The sequence below is a fragment of the Cetorhinus maximus genome, chromosome 6, assembly GCF_964194155.1.
Source record: "Cetorhinus maximus chromosome 6, sCetMax3.hap1.1, whole genome shotgun sequence".
NCBI classification, from domain to species: Eukaryota; Metazoa; Chordata; class Chondrichthyes; order Lamniformes; family Cetorhinidae; genus Cetorhinus; species Cetorhinus maximus.
In genome coordinates this window covers 58333543-58353696 of record NC_135884.1, presented here as the reverse complement: position 1 = coordinate 58353696, position 20154 = coordinate 58333543, and the positions used below count along the sequence as shown (strand labels likewise).

Genomic DNA, 20154 nt, shown 5'->3' with positions numbered 1-20154 from the left:
AACCCAATGCCAGGTTCATATCGGGGCCCTGGCCCCCTTCCATATTAGCATCACTGGCGCGACGAGATTTTTAAACGGAAAGGTCCTAATCAGCCTGCAGATGGATTCGGCTCCCATTTAGGGGTGCCAGGAGCGGTCTGGAGCTAGCACCTCATGACGGAAGCAAATGGAGGCCGTGACTGAGCTTGCTGTTGCCTGGAGGAATGGAGCAGGCAAGAGAGCAGAGGGCCATCAGCCTCATCATATCATATCAGTCCACATAACTGTCCAGATGCTCACTCCTCAGGTACTCAAGCTGCTCTGCTCAAGAGACGGCAATTCTGTGTCCCTGAATAAGCACCTCAGTTTGACTGTTCCTTCTTTATACAGGATTTTTCATCAGCAACCACAATTAATAATGGCTCCCCGCTGTGCTCCAGGCAGCTATGCATGAACATGCCCCAGACTGTTCACTCTTCCTGTTATTAACATTGAAAATTTGATCCTGTCCTTCACCAGCCTGTTAACAAGCTCTTCATTTAGTTTTTAACTGTGAGTTAATTGGAGGCATGTCAGTTGTTGGATCCCCAACCCCCCTCCACCCTGCCTTTAAAAATTCCAATGTGCCCTGGAGATGTTGGAAGAGTGGTAGCCTACCCGAGTGCATGATTTTTAAAGCATATCCACTCCAAACCTCGCCCCTACAGGCAATTGAAAATTTGAGCCCCCTGTACCTCTGGAAATCTAGCCAAAGCATCAAACCCAAGAGCTCTCTCATTCTGTCTAATCCCATCAATAGTGAAGTGGTGGCGATGGCAGGCATGGCACCAGTTATCAATGCGCTAATGTGTGGCAGATGGTGAAATTCTGCAGATGTCACCAGCAGATCCCTGGAAGGAGACAGGAGTGAAGAAATTCAGGGTTGTGGTGACCTTGATGACCACTAGCAAGGTGTGCCCACTTGGTCCACTTGTCAGGAGGTTTACTTCCAGGAGGCTGTCAGCAACCACCTGGTGGGAAATTCTGAGCCTCCTGAGTCACTGCTGCTCAGTCATGTCCACAAATCTAATCCTCTGCCTATGTACTCTGTGTTGGGATATCACTTCCTGTGAGCTGGAGCCCTGTGTTCATCTCTTCTCCCCAAGTCGCAGGTGGTTGAGGAGAAGGCTGTTGCTGCACCTGCTGCTGGTGGTGTTACTGGTGGTGCACCTCTCATTCCTCATCAGAGGTCTAAGGCAGAGCTTCTAAGAAGGCTGACCACTGGGTAGTGCAAATCAAAGGCACAAAAACTTCAAGGTAGCAGAAATAGCTTCCAAGGTATTTGGAAATCATCAGCAAAACAGTCAAGCCCTGCAAGCAAAAGCCGTTCACTTGGGCAAACAAGCAGCTGTCATACTTCAGAATTTAAAAGCTTTCTAGCCAGTCAATTGTTCAGCCCTATAAATCCCTATTGTCCTCTTGCCTTGTTTGACCTGGCGAGTCCCAGGAACCCTGGGAAATGTTGAAAGGTATTAACTGAAATGTTAACTCTATTTCTCTCTCCACAGATGCCTGTTTTTATTTCTGTCTACAGTATCTACCTCAACCGTATAAAACAAAATATGAAAACTTGGGCATCCACACCAGCCATTTTAAAGTTCTTGGTCTCAGCTGGTTAGCTGGAGGCAGTCACTTCCCCAGCAGTAGCTAATGATTGAAAAGCCACTTTGCTGGAGTGTGTGGGGTCAGTCAGTCAAAAATCACAGCCGCTTCCAACAGCAAATCAATTTATATCTATGCCTGCAGAAATAAAATATTTCTGTGATGTACACTTCTTGGAAGGACAGCAGAGCAAGCTCATTTACCTTGCCCCTGGTGAAACTGATCTGGGCAACAGAAAATGGAAATGCCATATTAAGCAAGAAGAATGGCATGATAGATAAATCTGTAAACTTTACAGGGAACATTGATTAAAAGGCACGTTGAATCTTTAACCCCTTCATCTTAATTTCTTACCAAGGAACCACCTGAAGTTTTCATGTCTATGGATGATGGCATGCGTGCATATTAGCTTGCTGGAGCCATTTTTCATAACTGATGCAAATTATATTCACATTCACACAAACCTAATCCCTTCCTTCGGACACACAGTACGCTACTGAGTGAGTGACCAGCTTTCGAAGAGGAAGCCAAACAACAAAATTATAAACCAATAACTCTATTGACACCTCATATGGTAACCAATTGTCATTTTACTAATGATAGAAGGCAAAAGTTACTTAAACAGATATTATTGATTGACATAATTATTATCCAGTGGAGTAAATTTGCGTGTCTGGAGTGCCCTGGATTAAGAAACTCTTTCTCATTCAGTACATTTATACAATCTCTCCCGTGTGTTGATTCAGTGATGTCTCTGGAGGTTCTTTGAGCCTGAATACTTTTCTCACAGTCAGCCTGGTATTGCCGTGACAGCTTGCTCTACAACACATAGCTCTTGCCACATCTGTCATAGATCTGCATGTCGCTGTGTGTGACATTCATATCCTTCTCTAGACACGAGCAGTTTGAAGGCCAAGAGCAACTTTTGCAGAGGGAAGTGCTATTTCTCTGCAATTTTCACCTTCAGTCCAATTTCCACCATAGTGGTCTGGAATCTCTCATTTAGCTTTGCACCTAACGGAATGATCTGAAAATTTACAAGTAGTTATATGTCAGATGCAACAAGAGCTGATTTTGAACACTGGATTAAGTCTTACCTATTGGATAAACTGATATAAATGTGACAGTTTCTGGTCTTGATTTTATATTAGTCAAGCAATCGTTGTATTTAGCAAGCAGATCTGGAGAAAAATGTAATAATTTGTCATTTCCAGATATCCTAGAAGCCTGATATAATGCCAAGATGCTTTTCTGTTTAAATTTCAGTAATGTTGGTAGATGAACTAACTGTAAGAAACAATTAAAAACATTTGGTGTGTCTGCTTATCCTTCATAGTATTAAAACAATCCTTCAATATCCTTTTTGCCACTTCTGGTATATGTTTACTATTGCAGGCCAGTTTGTGATTTGTTGAAATAAAAACAGAAATCCCTGGAAAAACTCAGCAGGCCTGGCAGCATCTGTGGAGAGAGAAACAGAGTTAATGTTTCATGTCTGATGTTACTCTTCTTCGGAACTGAAGAGAGATAGAAATGTGATGGGCTCTGTGTTGTTGATAAAACGGGGATGGTTGAGTGGAGCAAAAGGTAAGGTCAAGGATGAATTTGAAGACGGGCGAGGTTAAATACCAAAGATGTCATGAAACAAAAGGCAAAGTGAGTGGTAATGTTGTAGAAAAGAAACAAAACATAGGTCCAGAGTAGGTGTCAATAGCAGAATGAAGGTCAGCTCAATTTGAAAGCAATAACAAGATACAAACTGGCACTTGGCAAAAACAAAAAATCAAAATGGAGGTCAGAGTTCAAGGTCTGAAGTTGTTGAACTCAATGTTGAGTCCAAACGGCCTGAAAGTGCCTAATTGGAAGACAAGGTGTTGTTCTTCCAACTTGTTGAACTTTCATTTGCTGCATCAACATTAATTACTTAAGGCTTCGGAAGATTTCTGCTTTAGTACCTGGCTTCGTTTTGATCTGGTACCCTGGGGTTACCTATTTAATGTTGTGTTTTGCTTTGATCCTTACTTACTGACAGTTTATTTGTTGACTGTATTACCTGTCACATTTTTGCATGGTTCCCAGTTTCTTTGTTGTGTTTCGCATTGTGCTGAGAAATTCTTCAGAGCCCCGATCAAAACCCCGACACTGCCATTTGTTGCACTGGAGCTGGGCTCATCTGCAGCGAACTGAAAGCATCAGAGCTTCTCTGGCTAGGAAATCTCAATCTCAAAGCTAGTATGCAGGTACAGCAGGTAATAAGGAAGGCAAATGGAATTTTGGCATTCATTGCTAAAGGAATAGAGTATAAAAATAGGAAAGTGTTGTTGCATATGTACAAGGCATTGGTGAGACCGCGCCTGGAGCACTGTGCACAGTTTTGGTCCCCTTACTTGAGGAAGGATGTAGTTGCATTGGAGGTGGTTCAGAGGAGGTTCATTAGATTGATTCCAGAGATGCGGGGCTTGTCTTATGAGGAGGGGTTGAGCAGTTTAGGCCTATACTCGCTAGAGTTTAGAAGAATGAGAGGAGATCTAATTGAGGTATATAAGATGCTAAAGGGGATAGACAAAGTAGATGTGGAGCGGATGTTTCTCCTTCTGGGGCATTCTAGAATGAGAGGCCATAGTTTTAGGCTAAGGGGTGGTAGATTTGAATCAGAGATGAGGAGGAATTACTTTTCTCAAAGAGTTGTGAATCTGTGGAATTCACTATCTCAGAGTGCAGTGGATGCCGGGATGCTGAATAAATTTAAGGAGGAGATAGACAGATTTTAAATTAGTAACGGATTGAAAGGTTATGGGGAGAGCACGGGAAATTGGAGTTGAGGCCGAAATGAGATCAGCCATGATCGTATTGAATGGTGGGGCAGGCTTGAGGCACTGAATTGCCTACTCCTGCTCCTAGTTCTTATGTTCTTACGTTCTTATATGGAGTCCCCACCACAACAAAAATGTAGGCAAAATTCTGAGTTACATCATCAAAAAATGGATCTTGGTAAATTAACAGAATTGAAACACAAGCAAAGAGCTCCAAGGAGTTGACCAATGGAGAAGTTAATCTAAAAGCAGAAGAGAGGAAAAAGAGAAAGGAGTCATAATTTCAGCAAGTTCCAAGCTTCTATGTCCATTGGTGTTGGGGGAGGGGGTTTCAGATTGCTGTATTTTATCTCTGGAGCCTAATTCTAGTGGTAAACTGGCAGCTGAATTAATTAGTGCTCATCCAAGGCAGATTTACTCTTAATTGTCACTCCCTTCCGTAAACCGTCATTATTTTCAATCTTTCTCCCATCAGTTGTTTCAGCACACGACACAACGAACACTTATCTCTGACAATAACAAAATGGGTCATTAACCTAGCTGTGTGTAATTTGGGACAATCTACAAGCATACTTCTTAGATTGCCTTCAAGTAATGGCCACAAATTGAAATGTGCTTAGCATCTCTACTTTACTGCCAACCATTGTTAGCATGTTGCACTGTCAAAGCATCTTTGAGGTGGTTCATACTTTCTTATATGCGTTTACACAGAGTAACAGCCTATGCAAGAACTGCATACACCATTTGGTAAAATGGTGCGAACGATTTGCTGCATAAATGACAGTGCTAATTCTCTGTAACATACACATAAGAATTTAAGAAAGGATGGATTGAGAAAAAGCCATTCAGCCTCTCAAGCCTAATCCTTCACAGGCTATATATAGTTCACTTCTAACATGGCCTCTGCTGTTTGAAATCCTGAGGAAATAACTTGCTCTATGATGCTAAAAGGGGATCAGATGAAACTACAGATTATCTACCCATCTCCACGTTCTCACCATTCAACTTTGTCATTTTGTTGGTCCTTGCAGCACAAAAATTATTTCATTACAATGGCAATATGTTATGCTCATCTCGACACGTGAAAATAAAAATAGGTTAAGAAAGGGAAAAAAAATGTTTGATTTATATAGCATCTTTACCAGCCTTTAGATGACAACACATTTTACAATCAGTGGATTTTTTTTAAATGACAACCGCTGTTGCTATGTAGGATCTGCAGACGTTTTTTCATTTAGCAATCAATAGGGTAAATCTTGACTTTGTGTAATAGTATAAAATGGATGACGATGATGTATTAGCAGCCCATCATCTTTCTTGATTTTTTTAAAGTTTCAGTTTAATCAGGGAAAATCGAGAGACATGTAAAACAGATAACTGACTCGCTATCACCTGCTGCCTCCAGCCGCCCCACACATCATGTCCATCCTCACGGCGCACTGTCTTCCACACCTACTTGCTTTGTTCCCTGATTTGATGCTTTTTGAGTCTCAGACAAACAGACTTTCTCCCCCATATCTAATATTTTGAAAATGAATAAGCAAAGTGTTCAAAAAAAATTTAAAAAAACAACACTTTTTTAATGCCTCAGTGATTATTTTTCCCTTAGTTGCTTTGAGAAATTTGGGGAAATTCATCTTTGATTTCTGGAGACTGCAGTTCAATCTTCAAGGGTTGGCAACCCAAAATGTGAGGAGCACCAAGGCTCATATTGATGTCTTTCCAAGGCTGGGGCAATGGAACTTTTTGGGAGGAGGTTGGGAACGTTTGATGCTTACGCTGGGTAACAAAGTTGGGGGGAAAAAAAGAGTTCCATTGCCCAGCACCAGCATCCATCACGGAAGTTCTTTTGGAAATTATTTTATGGTAGGCAGCATCAATTTAATCCACTTTATTGTCATCAATCCATTATTGTGAGCCTAATCTTTATTACACAAAAAAATGTATTTCTTTTGACATAGTCTTAAAGTCTGCCATGCCGACATAGTAGACACTGAGCACAAACACCCTTGTATTGGTACTGGTGAAGACATTCACAGTGTAATCAAGCACATGGTGAGGGGGAGGGGAAATTCATGCAGACTGATTAGTGTCTGTTCATGTAAATGTGCACCTGCTGTATGTGTTTACAGTGAGTTCCCCCTCATTAAATTGCAATCGCCTACAAACATACCAAACAGAAATTAGACTGATTCATTATCATTGGAGCCTTTCATTATCCTGGCTCACTCTGAATGCACTGGCATTAGGGGATTTCAGAGCTTTCCTGGCACAGCTCACCTTAATCCCCTCAAGGGCTGAAGAATTTTTTCATTTAATCTGTGCAAAACAAACAAGGTTTCTATAATGCTTTCTGTTTAGCTCTTCCAGACATACACAATGGTTTTAGTTCCGCAGCATGTGCGTCAAAGGGATTTTGAGAAAAAAACTTTCAAAAAAATCCTTCTTATGAGAACTTATGCATATGGTAGACACCTCATTCCTTACAACAAAAATTGCTGGAAAAACTCAGCAGGTCTGACAGCATCTGTGGAGAGAAAGACAGAGTTAACATTTTGAGTCTATATGACTTCTTCAGAACTAAAGAGAAATAAAAATGTGGTGAAATATATACTGTTTAAGGGGGGTGGGACAGTTGAAGCTGGGTAGAAGGCCAGTGATAGGTGGAGGCAAAGGAGAGATTGCAAAAGGTGTCATAAACTAAAGATCGAAGGGGTGTTGATGGTGATGATACTGGTTAAAGGAGGTGCTAATGGTGACATTAACAGTAGAAAGCAGTATGAGCAAGTGAGAGATGGCCCTAGTGGGGGTGGGGGGAGGGGACGGTATGGGAATAAAGATCGAAATAGGCTAAAAGGTGGGGATAAAACAATGAATGGAAATAAATATCAAAAAATAATAATAATAGAAATAGGTGGGGAAAAAAAAATATATATATAAAAATTAAAAAATAAATATTTGATAAAAAGGGGATCAAATAGGGGCGAGGATAGAGGAGAGAGTTCATGATCTGAAGTTGTTGAACTCAATGTTAAGTCTAGAAGGCTGTAAAGTGCCTAATTGGAAGATGATGTGCTGTTCCTCCAGTTTGCGTTGAGCTTCATTGGAACATTGCAGCAGGCCAAGGACAGGCATGTGGGCATGAGAGCAGGGTGGTGTGTTGAAATGGCAAGGGATAGGAAGGCCTGGGTCATGCTTGCGGACAGACTGAAGGTGTTCCACAAAGTGGTCACGCAGTCTGCATTTGGTCTCTCCAATGTAGAGGAGACCGCACTGGGAGCAGCAAATACAGTAGTCCAAATTGAGGGAAGTGCAAGTGCAGCGCTGCTTGACTTGAAAGGAGTGTAGGGGCCCTTGGATGGTGAGGAGGGGGGAAGTAATGGGGCAGGTATTGCACCTTCTGCGATTGCATGGGAAGGAGCCACGGGAGGGGGTTGAGGTGTAGGGGGTAATGGAGGAGTGAACCAGGGTGTCCCGGATGGGAACTGTCCCTACGGAATGCCGATGGGGGGGGTGAAGGAAAGATGTGTTCAGTGGTGGCATCATGCTGGAGTTGATGGAAATAGTGGAGGATGATGCTTTGAATGCAGAGGCTGGTGGGGTGAAAAGTGAGGGCAAGGGGGACTCTTTCATGGTTCTGGGAGGGAGAGGAAGGTGTGAGGGCAGAGGCGCAGGAGATGGGTCGGACATGGTTGAGGGCCCTGTCCCTGTGGGAAACTTCGTTTAAGGAAGAAGGAAGACATGTCAGAAGTGCTGTTTTAGAAAGTGGCATCACTGGAACAGATGCGACGGGGGCGAAGGAACTGAGAGAATGGGATGGAATCCTTACAGGAAGCAGGGTGTGAGGAGTTGTAGTCGAGGTAGCTTTGGGAGTTGGTGGGCTTGTAATAAATATTGGTGGACAGTCTATCACCAGATATAGAGACAGAGAAGGCAAGGAAGGGAAGGGAAGTGTCAGTGATGGACCATGTGAAAGTGATGGAGGGGTGGAAATTGGAAGCAAAATTAATAAATTTTTCCAAGTCCAGACGAGAGCATGAAGCTGCACCGAAACAGTCATCGATGTACTGGAGAAAGAGTTGTGGGAGGGGGCCTGTGTGGGACTTGGACAAGGAATGTTCCACATACCTCATAAAGAGACAGGCATAATTGGGGCCCATGTGGGTACCCATAGCCACACCTTCTATTTGGAGGAAGTGAGACGAGTTTAAGGAGAAATTGTTAAGCGAGAGAACAAGTTTAGGCAGACGGAGGAGAGTGGCGGTGGATGGAAATTGTTTGGACCTCTGTTCAAGGAAGAAGCAGAGAGCCCTCAGACCATCCTGGTGGGGGATGGAGGTGTAGAGGAATTGGACGTCTATGGTGAAGAGGAGGCGGTTAAGGCCAGGGAACTGGGAATTATTGATATGGCATAGGGCATCAGAGGATTCGCAGATGTAAGTGGGAAGAGACTGGACAAGGGGAGAGAGAACGGAGTCAAGATAGGAAGAAATGAGTTCCGTGGGGCAGGAACAGGCTGACATGATCGTTCTACCAGACTAGCCCTGTTAATAGATTTTGGGGAGGAGGTAAAGGCGAGCTGTCCGATGTTGGAAGACTTTGAGGTTGGAAGCTTTGGAGGGAAGATCTCCAGAGGAGATGAGGTCAGTGACAGTCTTGGAAACAATGGCTTGATGTTCAGAGGTGGGGTCATGGTCCAGGAGAGGTAGTGTCTGCGAGTTGGCGCTCAGCCTCTGCAAGGTAGAGGTCAGTACGCCAGACAACAACAGCACCACCCTTGTCGGCAGGTTTGATAACTAAGTTAGGGTTGGACCTGAGAGAACCATGATAGGGTCCCCTTTGTCTTCACTTTTGACCCCACTAGCCTCCGCATTCAAAGGATCATCCTCCGTCATTTCCGCCAACTCCAGCATGATGCCACCACTGAACACATCTTCCCTTCACCCCTCTGTCGGCATTCCGTAGGGACCATTCCCTCTGGGACACACTGGTTCACTCCTCCATCACCCCCAACACCTCAACCCCCTCCCACGACACCTTCCCATGTGATTGCAGAAGGTGCAACACCTGCCCCTTTACTTCCCCCCTTCCTCACCGTCCAAGGTCCAAACACTCCTTTCAAGTGAAGCAGCGCTATACTTGTACTTCCCTCAATTTGGTCTACTGTATTTGCTGCTCCCAATGCGGTTTCCTCTACATTGGAGAGACCAAACGCAGACTGGGTGACTGCTTTGTGGAACACCTTTGGTCTGTCCACAAGCATGACCCAGACCTTCCTATCCCTTGCCATTTCAACACGCCACCCTGCTCTCATGCCCACATGCCTGTCCTTGGCCTGCTGCAATGTTCCAGTGAAGCTCAACGTAAACTGGAGGAACAGCACCTCATCTTCTGATTAGGCACTTTACAGCCTTCCGGACTTAACATTGAGTTCAACAACTTCAGATCATGAACTTTCTCCTGTAGCCTCACCCCTTTTTGATTCCCTTTTTTCAAATATTTATTTTTTAATTTTTACATATATATTTTTTCCCACCTATTTCTATTATTATTATTTTAAAAAATGTATTGCCATTCATTGTTTTATCCCCACCTTTTAGCCTATTTCGATCTTTTTTCCCACGCCATCCCCTCCCCCCACCCCACCAGGACCATCTGTCACTTGCTCACTCTGTTTTCTACTCTTAATGTCACCATTAGCACCTCCTTCAACCAGTATCATCATCATCAATACCCCTTCGACCTTTTGTTTATGACACCTTTTGCAATCTCTCCTTTGCCTCCACCTATCTGGCCTTCTATCCAGCTTCACCTGTCCCACCCCGCTTAAACAGTATATATTTCACCACATTTTTACCCCTCTTTAGTTCTGAAGAAGAGTCTTACGGACCCGAAACGTTAACTCTGTCTTTCTCTCCACAGATGCTGTCAGACCTGCTGAGTTTTTACAGCAATTTTTATTTTTGTCTCAGATTTCCATCATCCACAGTATTTTGCTTTCATTCCTTATAAAGTTCACTCCCCAGGGACGTCTGGCAGTTCTTTTTATGATTTTCTATTCATTTTGAAGAAAGCAGTTCTTTGCAATGTTTTAGTGTTCGTTGTTAAATTGTTGTTTGTAAATTGTTCTGAGGTTAATAGTTTTTGTTGAGTCTAGTTACAATCCCCATAGAGATCGAAAATGTTTAAAAAGAAAGCTGAACTTCCAGTTAACAGCTGAAAGAATGATACAATAAGATTTCGCATTTAAGACATTTACTGTAACAAAAGACTAAATGATCTATTGACTAAACACTCTCTTTGTCGACAACTTATACTTTAAAGCACAGAATGGAATACCCCTTCCTTATTTTTTAGCACAACTGGCATCACAAGTATATGTTCTATTGTCCTTTAAGTAGATATTCAAATCCCCCAGAATCAGTCCAAATTGAATCATATCTCTGCTCTTTCCCTTTCTCAGCCGGGTAACATCTAACCCCAGAATTGTCCTTCATGGTGAGAGTATTAATGGAGATCCCCCCTCAAGCACAAGCTAAGCAAATCTTCCAGCCTCATTTTAACTCCTCACAATTTGGTCTTTTCAATCTGAGCATGAGCTTCCACCCACATTCCAGCACAATGAACAATAGAGACTTTCGGTCTCTACCTGCTCACTCTCTCTCGCGGACCCAGGCAGACTAACCTGGCTGTGATATTCAGTGATATTTTAGGAAAGCATGTGACCCAATATCTCAATGGCTTCCTCTGCAGCCTTCCCAACTCAATGCCTATCACCATGGCACCGTGCATCACATGGACCTAGCATTCAGGTAGAGATGCAAATTAGCTAACTTTGAAAGTCCAACTCTCCTTCATCTTGGAACTAAATGGACATTTAAGGCACAATGGTTTACAACCTGACATTCTCAACACTTACCTGGAACTTAGAGACTCACACTCTGTCCACCAACATCACAGGTGCCTTCACCATTGCCTGCAAGTATGAGTACCTTGCATCTTTTTCCCAGTACAACAATCTAGGCATTCCTTTAATCTTTAGCAGCCCCATCACCCAGACCCTTGTCAGGCAGACTTCAGCACCTTGACTCCTTCATTTTACCTTAAAGACATAGGGTGGGATTTTGTGGCCCCGACTGCTGCTGGGATCGCCCAGTCCCTCGGAAAGTGAATGAACTTTTGGCTGGACCTCCGCATCCACCACGGTGGGTCCCACCACAATGGGGCAGGAAAACCCTGGCTATTGTCTCAAAACATCATAATCTTAAAAACCTCGGGTGGAATTTTATGGGGGGGCGAGGGGTGGGCAGCACACCACCCCACGCCCCCCACTCGGAAACCATGTTGGCGTGGAACGGATATGCTCCATGTCAACCAACCCTAAAGCAATAAAGCGCCACAGAGCTCATTATCGAGGGCCGAGTGGGACTTCCGCCCCACTGACCCGCCCTCTGGTGCTGCCGGCCAATCCAACTGGCCAGCAGCTACCTCAGTCCCAGCGACGGCAGGACGGCGTCAGAGGCAGCTGCCGGGACTGCATGTTTGGAGTGGAGCCCCAGGCCTAGGATCTCTGGAGTGGGCAAGTCCAGGGTCTTGAGCCGGGAGGGTTTAGGATCATTAGGGACAGTGGCAGTGGTGGGGAAGGGGTGAGTTTAAGAGAGGGGGCAGGTAGGAAGGAAGCGGGGGGTTCAGACTAAGGGGTCTGCCCCACAAACTGCAAAAGGCAACACCCGAAGAGCGATTCCCCCTTTCCTTCCCACCCTAAACATGGTTAAAAATTGTGTTTCTTGCTCCCGCCCTGCTCTCCATGTCAAATGTATGTTGGCGGGCGGGCAGCATTTTATTATGGTCAATAGGCTTGATTAGCTTAATTGACCCTTAATTGCTTATTTTAATATGACAGGCGGGCAGCCGATTTCGGCACCTGCCCGTCCGTATTATGGGGATGAGCTCCTGGGTGGGCGTGAAGGTGGTGGAATGGGTGCCAACCCCATTTTACATACCCATCCCCCTGCCCCCTGTAGGAAACATGCCCGCCAGGGGCACATAAAATTCAGCCCCTCATAGTTGTAACAGTCTTTTATTGAAGAGGACAAAAAAAATGGACTTACCTTGAGGGGCTAAAGGGATCAACAGCTACCAACCAGAAGCTGGAGCTCTGGCTGATTTCCACCCACCTCTCCCTCTCTACCCTTGGGGCCCTGAGACTAATTATTACACCTTTAATGTTGCTCTGGCTGAGATCAGTTAACTAACTAGTTCAGCTCTGTACTAGGCAGTGAATTTATAACTGAGGCATCCGAGCTCTTGACACTGCTTTTGAAATTCATAGGAAATTGTTTTGGAGCTCTGCGTATGATAAAATGATGCGAAAGCCATTATCGGACAACTTAAATGCATATGTACCATGTGAAAACTATGTTTATCTGTTTCCCTTCCCTATACGCCTCTAGTAAATACTTTGCTAAGTGGACCATGCCCTAAGATCGAACATAGGCTCTCATGGGATGTAACACAGGCAAGGCAAGAAGGGGCTAATTTTCTTCCCCACTCCCCTCACCCCAAGCGTAAGTCAGCTGAGATGCTATTAATGCTGCTTGACTTTGTATAAGCCAAACTTGAATGTTTTTCTGAGTTCTGCTGGTTTATCTATTTTGAGTGAATGGTGATGAAGGAAGGAAGAAAGACTTGCATTTACATTGGTTAGCATCACTGTGAAGCAGAACGGGATCACTGTGAAGCAGACCGGGATCACCGTGAAGCAGTATGGGAGCGGAGTGAAATAAGCTGGGAAACGAGGGAAAAAAAAACTGACATTACAGGAAGGCTGTGAGTTGATTGGCTGGTGAGTATTGTGGCTTTGTTTCCCCTTCTCCAAAGTTAAAAGTTAGTCTAAGGAGCTTGGAAATTTAAAAATTCAATTTTCTTTCAGATGATAGGGGTTAAGTTAAACATTTTGATTAACTTCCCTCTATTTAAGGAATGGCAGCCAATAAGAATTGAACAGTGGATTTTTATTTTTCGATGTAGTAAGTTTTAATATCTAATGGATAGAGGGCAGGCCTGACCCCGGGGCAGAATTTTGCCCTTGTTGGGCAGGCTTGGCGGGGGCAGGCAGGAGCGGCCGGGAAGCTGACCGCTGTCTGCGATCGGGGCTGGACCGCGATTTCATGCTGGTGGGCCAATTAAGGCCCACCCAGCATGAAACATGAGCAGCAGCGCTCAGTGCTGCCAGTGCGGGTGGGGGAACGAGGGCAAGCATGCACTTGAAAATCTCCCTGAGACACAGAGCTGCCTCAGGGAGATGAACAGTTTTAAAAATTATAAGTGAACATTTAAAAATTGTTATAAAACATGTCTCCTCATGTGACTGTCACATGAGTAGGGACATGTTATAAATGAAATTTAAAAAAAATATTTTATTTTTATTTGATGTTGGAAACCTTGCCCCTGCTGTGGATGAGGTTTTCAAAATAATGTAAAGGCTGCTTGGCCCTTTTGCCTGCCCGCCAACCGTAAGGTTGGACAGTCAGCGAAAAATATGTTTCAATGACCTTACTAATGGCCTTAATAGGCCTTTTAATTGTAGGCGGGCATGCTGCTGACTCTGGCACGTGCCTGCCGACCGAAATATCGCGTGGCTGCGCGTTGATGTCAGACACTCGCTGGACATCAACATGAGTCATTTTATGCTCGAGCAGGTTGGGCACCTGCCAAGGTAAAAATTCTGCTTCTGGAGTGCATATCCTGTTCCATGTAGGAATTCCAGGACGCTTCCCTTGTCCTGGATAACGATATGTGCAGAAAGTATTATCAGCTGCAGGAACTTGAACTCCGGGTTTTGGAGCTTGAGCAGCAGCTGGATTCACTGCAGTGCATTAGAGAGATTGAGAGCATGTTTATAGATGTGGTCATCCTGCAGCTTAAGAGTATGTAGGGAGAGAGGGAATGGGTGACCACAAGGCAGTCAAAACGAAACAAGCAGGTGGCTTAGGAGTCCCCTGAGTGCATCTCACTCTCCAACTAGTATTCAGTTCTGATGAGAGTGATGATTCATCTGAGGAGTGCAGCCAGAGCCAAGTCCATGACACCATGGATGGCTTAACTGTACAGGGTGGCATGAGGAAAACTAGAATAGCATAGTGATAGGTGATTCAATATATAGAAGAACAGACATGTGTTTCTGTGACCACAGACGTGAATCTAGATGGTATGTTACTTTCCTGGTGCCAGGTTCAAGGATGTCACTGGCTACAGAGCACTCTGAGGGATGAAGGTGTACATTCAGTGGTTGTGGTCCTGCAGTCAGAATTTAGGGAACGAGGTAGGAAATTAACAAGCAGGACTTCAAAAGTAGCAAACTCCAAATTACAGAAATAGGAGGATAAAGCAAATGAAGGTATGGCTGGAAAGATGTTGCAGAAAGGATAGCTTTAGATTCCTGGGACACTAGGATCAGTTCTGGAGGAGTTGGGACCTGTACAGGCCAGACACATTGCACTGAAACAACGCTGGAACCAATTTCCCTGGGGGGAATTTGCCAAGGCTATTGGGGAGGGTTTAAACTAACTTGACAGGGGTGTAGGAGCCAGCTGGTAATATTAGAGAGGAATACCAAGGTATGCGGAATATTCAGAGAGGAATATAGCATTAACGTAGGAAATAGTAAGGTATTAGGTGAGCTCAGCTTAATAGGAAAGGTAATAAAGTCTAAATTATGGCTATTGTGCATGCATGTGAATGCACAGAGTATGGTAAATAAGACTGGTGACTTGAAGGCGATGATAGCCACATGAAAACATGATGTTCTGGCAATAACGGGGGCTCAAAGAAGTTCAGGCCTGGGTATTAGATATTCCTGGATACAAGGTGTTCAGGAAAGATAGGGAAGGGAAAGAGAAGGGGTGGCAGTATTAACTAAGGAGAACATTGCAGTGCTGAAGAGGGAGGATGACCCAGAGGGGTCAAGGACAGAATCTATTTGGTGTAGTCTATAGGCCAACAATTAGTGGGAAAGAAGTAGAGGAACAAATTTGTAGGAAAATTACAGAGAATTGCAAGAATTATTATATTTATATTGGGGACTTTAATTATTCAAATATAGCCTGGGATGGTAATAATGTCAAGGGAAGAGAGGGGAAAGAGTTCCTCAATTGTGCTCAGGAGAATTTTCTACAGCAGTATGTTTCCTGTCCAACCAGAAAGGTGGCACTGCTGCACCTGATTCTTGAGAATGAAGTGGGCCAAGTGGATCAAGTGTCCGAAGAGGAACATTTAGTGGACAGTGATCATTGTATCATAAGGTTTAGACTGGCTGTGGAAAAGGACAAGGAATAATCCAGAGTAAGAATAATTAACTCTGGGAAAGCCAACTTCACTGGGGTAAGAATGGATCCGGCCCAGACAAATGGGAATCAAAGGTTGGCGAGCAAAACTGTAACTAAGCAACGGACTGCCTTCAAAGAAGAGATAATCTGGGTACAGTCCAAGCATATTCCCGTGAAGGGGAACGATATCTGGAGCCCCCTTGATGACGAAAGAGTTAGAGATTAAGATGAAGCAGTTAAGGTGTGCTTATGACAGATGTCAGGTGGCTAATACCACTGAAAGCAAGGTTGAATGTAGAAAGTTCAGAGGGGAATTGAAAAAGCAAATAAGAGAAGCAAAGAGAGAGTATGAGAAGAGACTGACAGCTAACATAAAATGGAATCCAAAAGTCTTCTCTCGGCATATAAATAGTAAAAGGGTGGTAAAGGAGGAGTGGGGCAGAATTGGGACTAAAAAGGTTCCAATAACAAAAAAGGTTATGCATGGAGGCAGGGGGTATGGCTGAGGTACTAAATTAATACTTTCCATCTATCTTTCCCAAGGAAGAAAGGTGCTGCCCAGGACATGGCGAAAGAGCAGGTATTTTAGATGCTTCAGAATTTAAAATTGGTAAGGAAGAGATATTGGATAGGATGCCTGTACTTAAAGTTCATAAAGCACCATGAATGGATGAGATGCATCCAAGGATACTAAGAGAAGTGAGAGTAAAAATTGCAGAGGCACTGGCCATGACTTTCCAATCTCCTTTAGACTTAAGGTTAGGGTTCCAGAGGACTGGGGATTTGCAAAGGTTACACCATTTTTCAAAAGTGTGTAAAAATAAGCCCAGCAGCTATAGGCTCAGCAAAGTAACATATGAAATATGATGACTATTTACACATGTCAATGGAGTTTCCATCAGAGTTACAGTGGCAAAGCAGGAGAAACTCACTCCCATTGAATTTAATTGCTCTCCCTTGTTTGAGATCTGGCATAACACGCCTCCATTTCAATTTTCTGCACTTAATGAACCTGGCACACAGAATACATTAGAGAGGGAAAATTCTGTACCAAGGTATCAAGGGATGATGTTGAGATCGAACTTGACCTGTCAAGGGGATGATCTTGAGATGGGACACAGGAATGAAGCTAATGTAGAGATGAATGCCTGTAGAGTATAGGCGCAAATAGAATCAGATGCTCTTACTTATGTAGTTATGAATAATTTATTTCTTACAGATCAGGCTACATTCCGCCCAATTTATATGTAATTATTAAATTCATGTAATGTAAGCATCAAATGCAGTTGTCACTTTCCATGATTTTACGTGGAAATGGTTCTGTAATATAAATGGGCTCTCATTTCACTTCATTATCTGAGCTGACTTTCAGTGCACAGTGTTGCTGTTTTTCGGTTTCACATTGCTTCAGTCAGATAAGAGTAAAAATGAGAACAAGTGTTTTTATCCTCATTCATTTCCCTCCGTTTGGGCCAAACATACATCGACTAGCATGGATAACAATCCTGCTTGGTGTCTTTTTTTGAAAGCTTTTCAGAAGGCTCAGAAATGTATTTTGATGTTTTAAAAATGTATCCTAGCATTTGCTCTTCTGTAATCTAAAAGTGCCTATAATTGGCTCCCTGGTCCCATTGTGAATACCCTTACTCCAAGCCTACTCTTACACTTCCCCTTTCATTCTTAGACAGGTGTCTGCAGCCATCAATTGTTTCAGAGATTCCACTTAAAATGCCCTCAGGTGTTCTCAAAAATGCGATTGCTTATACCCCTTACATCAGAATGTTGTAGCATCTTACAATATTGTTTCTCTTATAACATTTTCAATGTTTCCAGTCATTACACACTCTCAGGGTGGCTGTAGTGCCCACTTGAGTGAAGAGTGACTTACAGGAAGAAACAACCCATAATTCTGCATGAATTAACATAAAATTGGCACTCAGTCAGAGTTGGTGAATAAAATGTAAACACCGCAGTGGTGTGTTATTATGAGGTTGCGGCATATTGCGGTGGTTGTGTGAAATGTTCTTTAGCCTGAATTAAGCCAAGGCTGTACTCAAGGCGTGAACTTGATGCTGATAGCACATGCAATAGTGGGAAATCCTTCTCGTTCTCAGTATTGACGTCCCTTACCTTGGGAATGTACAGATTCACCCAGGTCATTTTAAGAATTGCTGATATCTTGACCTCTCCACTGAGTTCACTGTAAACTTACTGCACATCAACATAATCTTGCTCTTTTCGAAAAGGATCAGGAAGACTTTTGGACAGTGTTGGTTGCCTGTTTGCAGAATTGCATTTTCTCTCTTCCTCTCATCCACTGCTCAGTGCCAGAAAGGAAAAAAAAAGACAAAAAATTTGAACAAGACCAACCTTGACATTGATTTCATTTGATACCATAAATCCCACTTCAGTGAGTCCAAACATCCGTCACATGCAGTGTAAATAATTGTCCCAAATTCCTCTGATTGCTGGCAACCTACAGCCCACTGAAAAAAAAGGTAGCACACAGAGGGTTGCCATGGAGATTGGCACTTCCATTTATCTCTTTTGTTTTGCTGTTATTTGTTCGTGGCCTGTACTTTTGTTCCATGTTTTAAAGAAAAAGGCTGTTCACATATTTTTGGACTCAAGTGAAGGAAGCTCTATTCAGATTGACTTGGGTTTTTTTGCCTCTCTCCTTGCTTGAATTGAAAACAAGGAATGTTATTAAACAAGGCATTAGAGTGTGAGAATACTTCCTAGGAAGCATTAATAACAGAATGGCATTATACTTCAAACACCTTTAAGAAGGCTTTTCAGATTTATAAACCCAGATAAAAAGCTTAGAAGGTCTGTTTAACCCCCCCCAGCAATCAAAGTGGAAGACAAACAATGACGCAGTACGGAAATGTAGATAGCTTCCAGCAGTCATATGGAGTAAGGAAAACACTCCCAAATTAAAAAGAGTAAATTAAGGGACTTGGGAACTCAGTTTCAGAATCTTGAATTGATCTAAGGTTTGATGCAAAACTCAATGCAAAATCTAAACAAAAGCAGAGTAAGAGCAAACTAAGAATGAAGATACTGGTTAACTTAGTAATTGGGCTCAGAGTTGCCTTTGAAGGACCTATCCTGAATTTATGGGACATTCAAATGTCTGAGTTTATGAACCACGTTATGCAGTTCAAAATGGCAGCAATTCTCAGCTATACCCCTTCACGTAAATGAACTTGAAGGTTCTGGAGAGGTCTGCAATTCTGGCTTGCTTTAATAAATATGGAGAATCAGCGCTATTAAGCAGTTTAACCTTCGCCCAGTGTCGCAGCAGATAACTGCATTGCATGGTTTGTGACTGAACTATACTGACCAAGAAGATCTCATTTCAATCCCTGGTCTGTGTTGAGTTAGATGATTTCACCACAGGGTACACTAGAACTAACTCACTTTTCACTGAGCTAGGTCCTGCTTATGGGAGTTATTCAATGACTTCTACTATAAAGTGAATTGGAACAGATGAAAGATGAGGAAAGGATCACGCTTAGCAGTGATTAATCTCCTTCTCTCACACCCCACCTTCCCTCCACATCCCGCCCACCACCACCCCCCCACCCCTGCCAAAATCATCAAATTCTCTGCTAACACTGTAGGTTTACTAAACACATTAGGATCTAGATTTTTAGATAGTAATACCAGCAAAACCATTTAATTTCATTACTCCTCTGAAACTGAGAGAACTTTTGGAGTCCCTACATGCACAGTTAAAAGTAGCAATCTAGAAGTTGGTGTCAATCATTCTATGCTTCTCCAGAGAGTGTTGAGGCCTTCCCAGAATGCAAACGATTAGAAATCACTGAACAGAGGAGAACTCCCACTCTTACACTCTTAGTCCTGCTATAAAAACCCTTCAAAAAAGATTTTTAATGGTATACTAAGTTCATAATTGCTGCTAACACCCTCACTTGCCCTGAAAGCATAATTTTATATTTGTAAAATGTCAAATTTCTCTCCAATTACAAAAGCATTCCACATATTTATAAAAAAATATTTTTATAAATATGTTTATTGTATTTCAGCTTTTACCTTAGTCTACTATGCATGTCACAATTGCTATCGGTAAAATTGAAAATTCAAAGTGCAGAGATTCAGCAATTTTACTTCCTGGTTTGCTGACTGTGAGAACACTTCAATTTGATTGGCAGCTTATTCTGTTTGATGACATCACTGTTGCTGCATGCCTGAAGATCCCAAGATTCAAACTAACATTGGGAAAGGGCAAATCCAAATCACAGAAATGGCTAAATCTTTGAGGGCAGTTTTGTTGAGGTCACCTGCAACTGCTGTTGCTTCATTACTAACTGCACAATCCAGCTGAAGTTTCTACCAACCTACCAAAAGGCTGCCCCAAAAATAGTCAC

General features: G+C 43.1%; 1 long non-coding RNA gene across 2 annotated transcripts in view; it reads right to left on the bottom strand.

Annotated features, from left to right (window-relative positions):
• The window catches only part of LOC144681776 (uncharacterized), a 45564-nt gene extending 27492 nt beyond the window's left edge, over nucleotides 1–18072 (bottom strand). For both annotated transcript variants that reach the window (XR_013576852.1, XR_013576851.1), the window contains exon 1: nucleotides 17891–18072. This is a non-coding gene — a long non-coding RNA (uncharacterized LOC144681776). The remainder of the gene's footprint in view (nucleotides 1–17890) is intronic.
• Between the last annotated feature and the right edge of the window lie 2082 nt (nucleotides 18073–20154).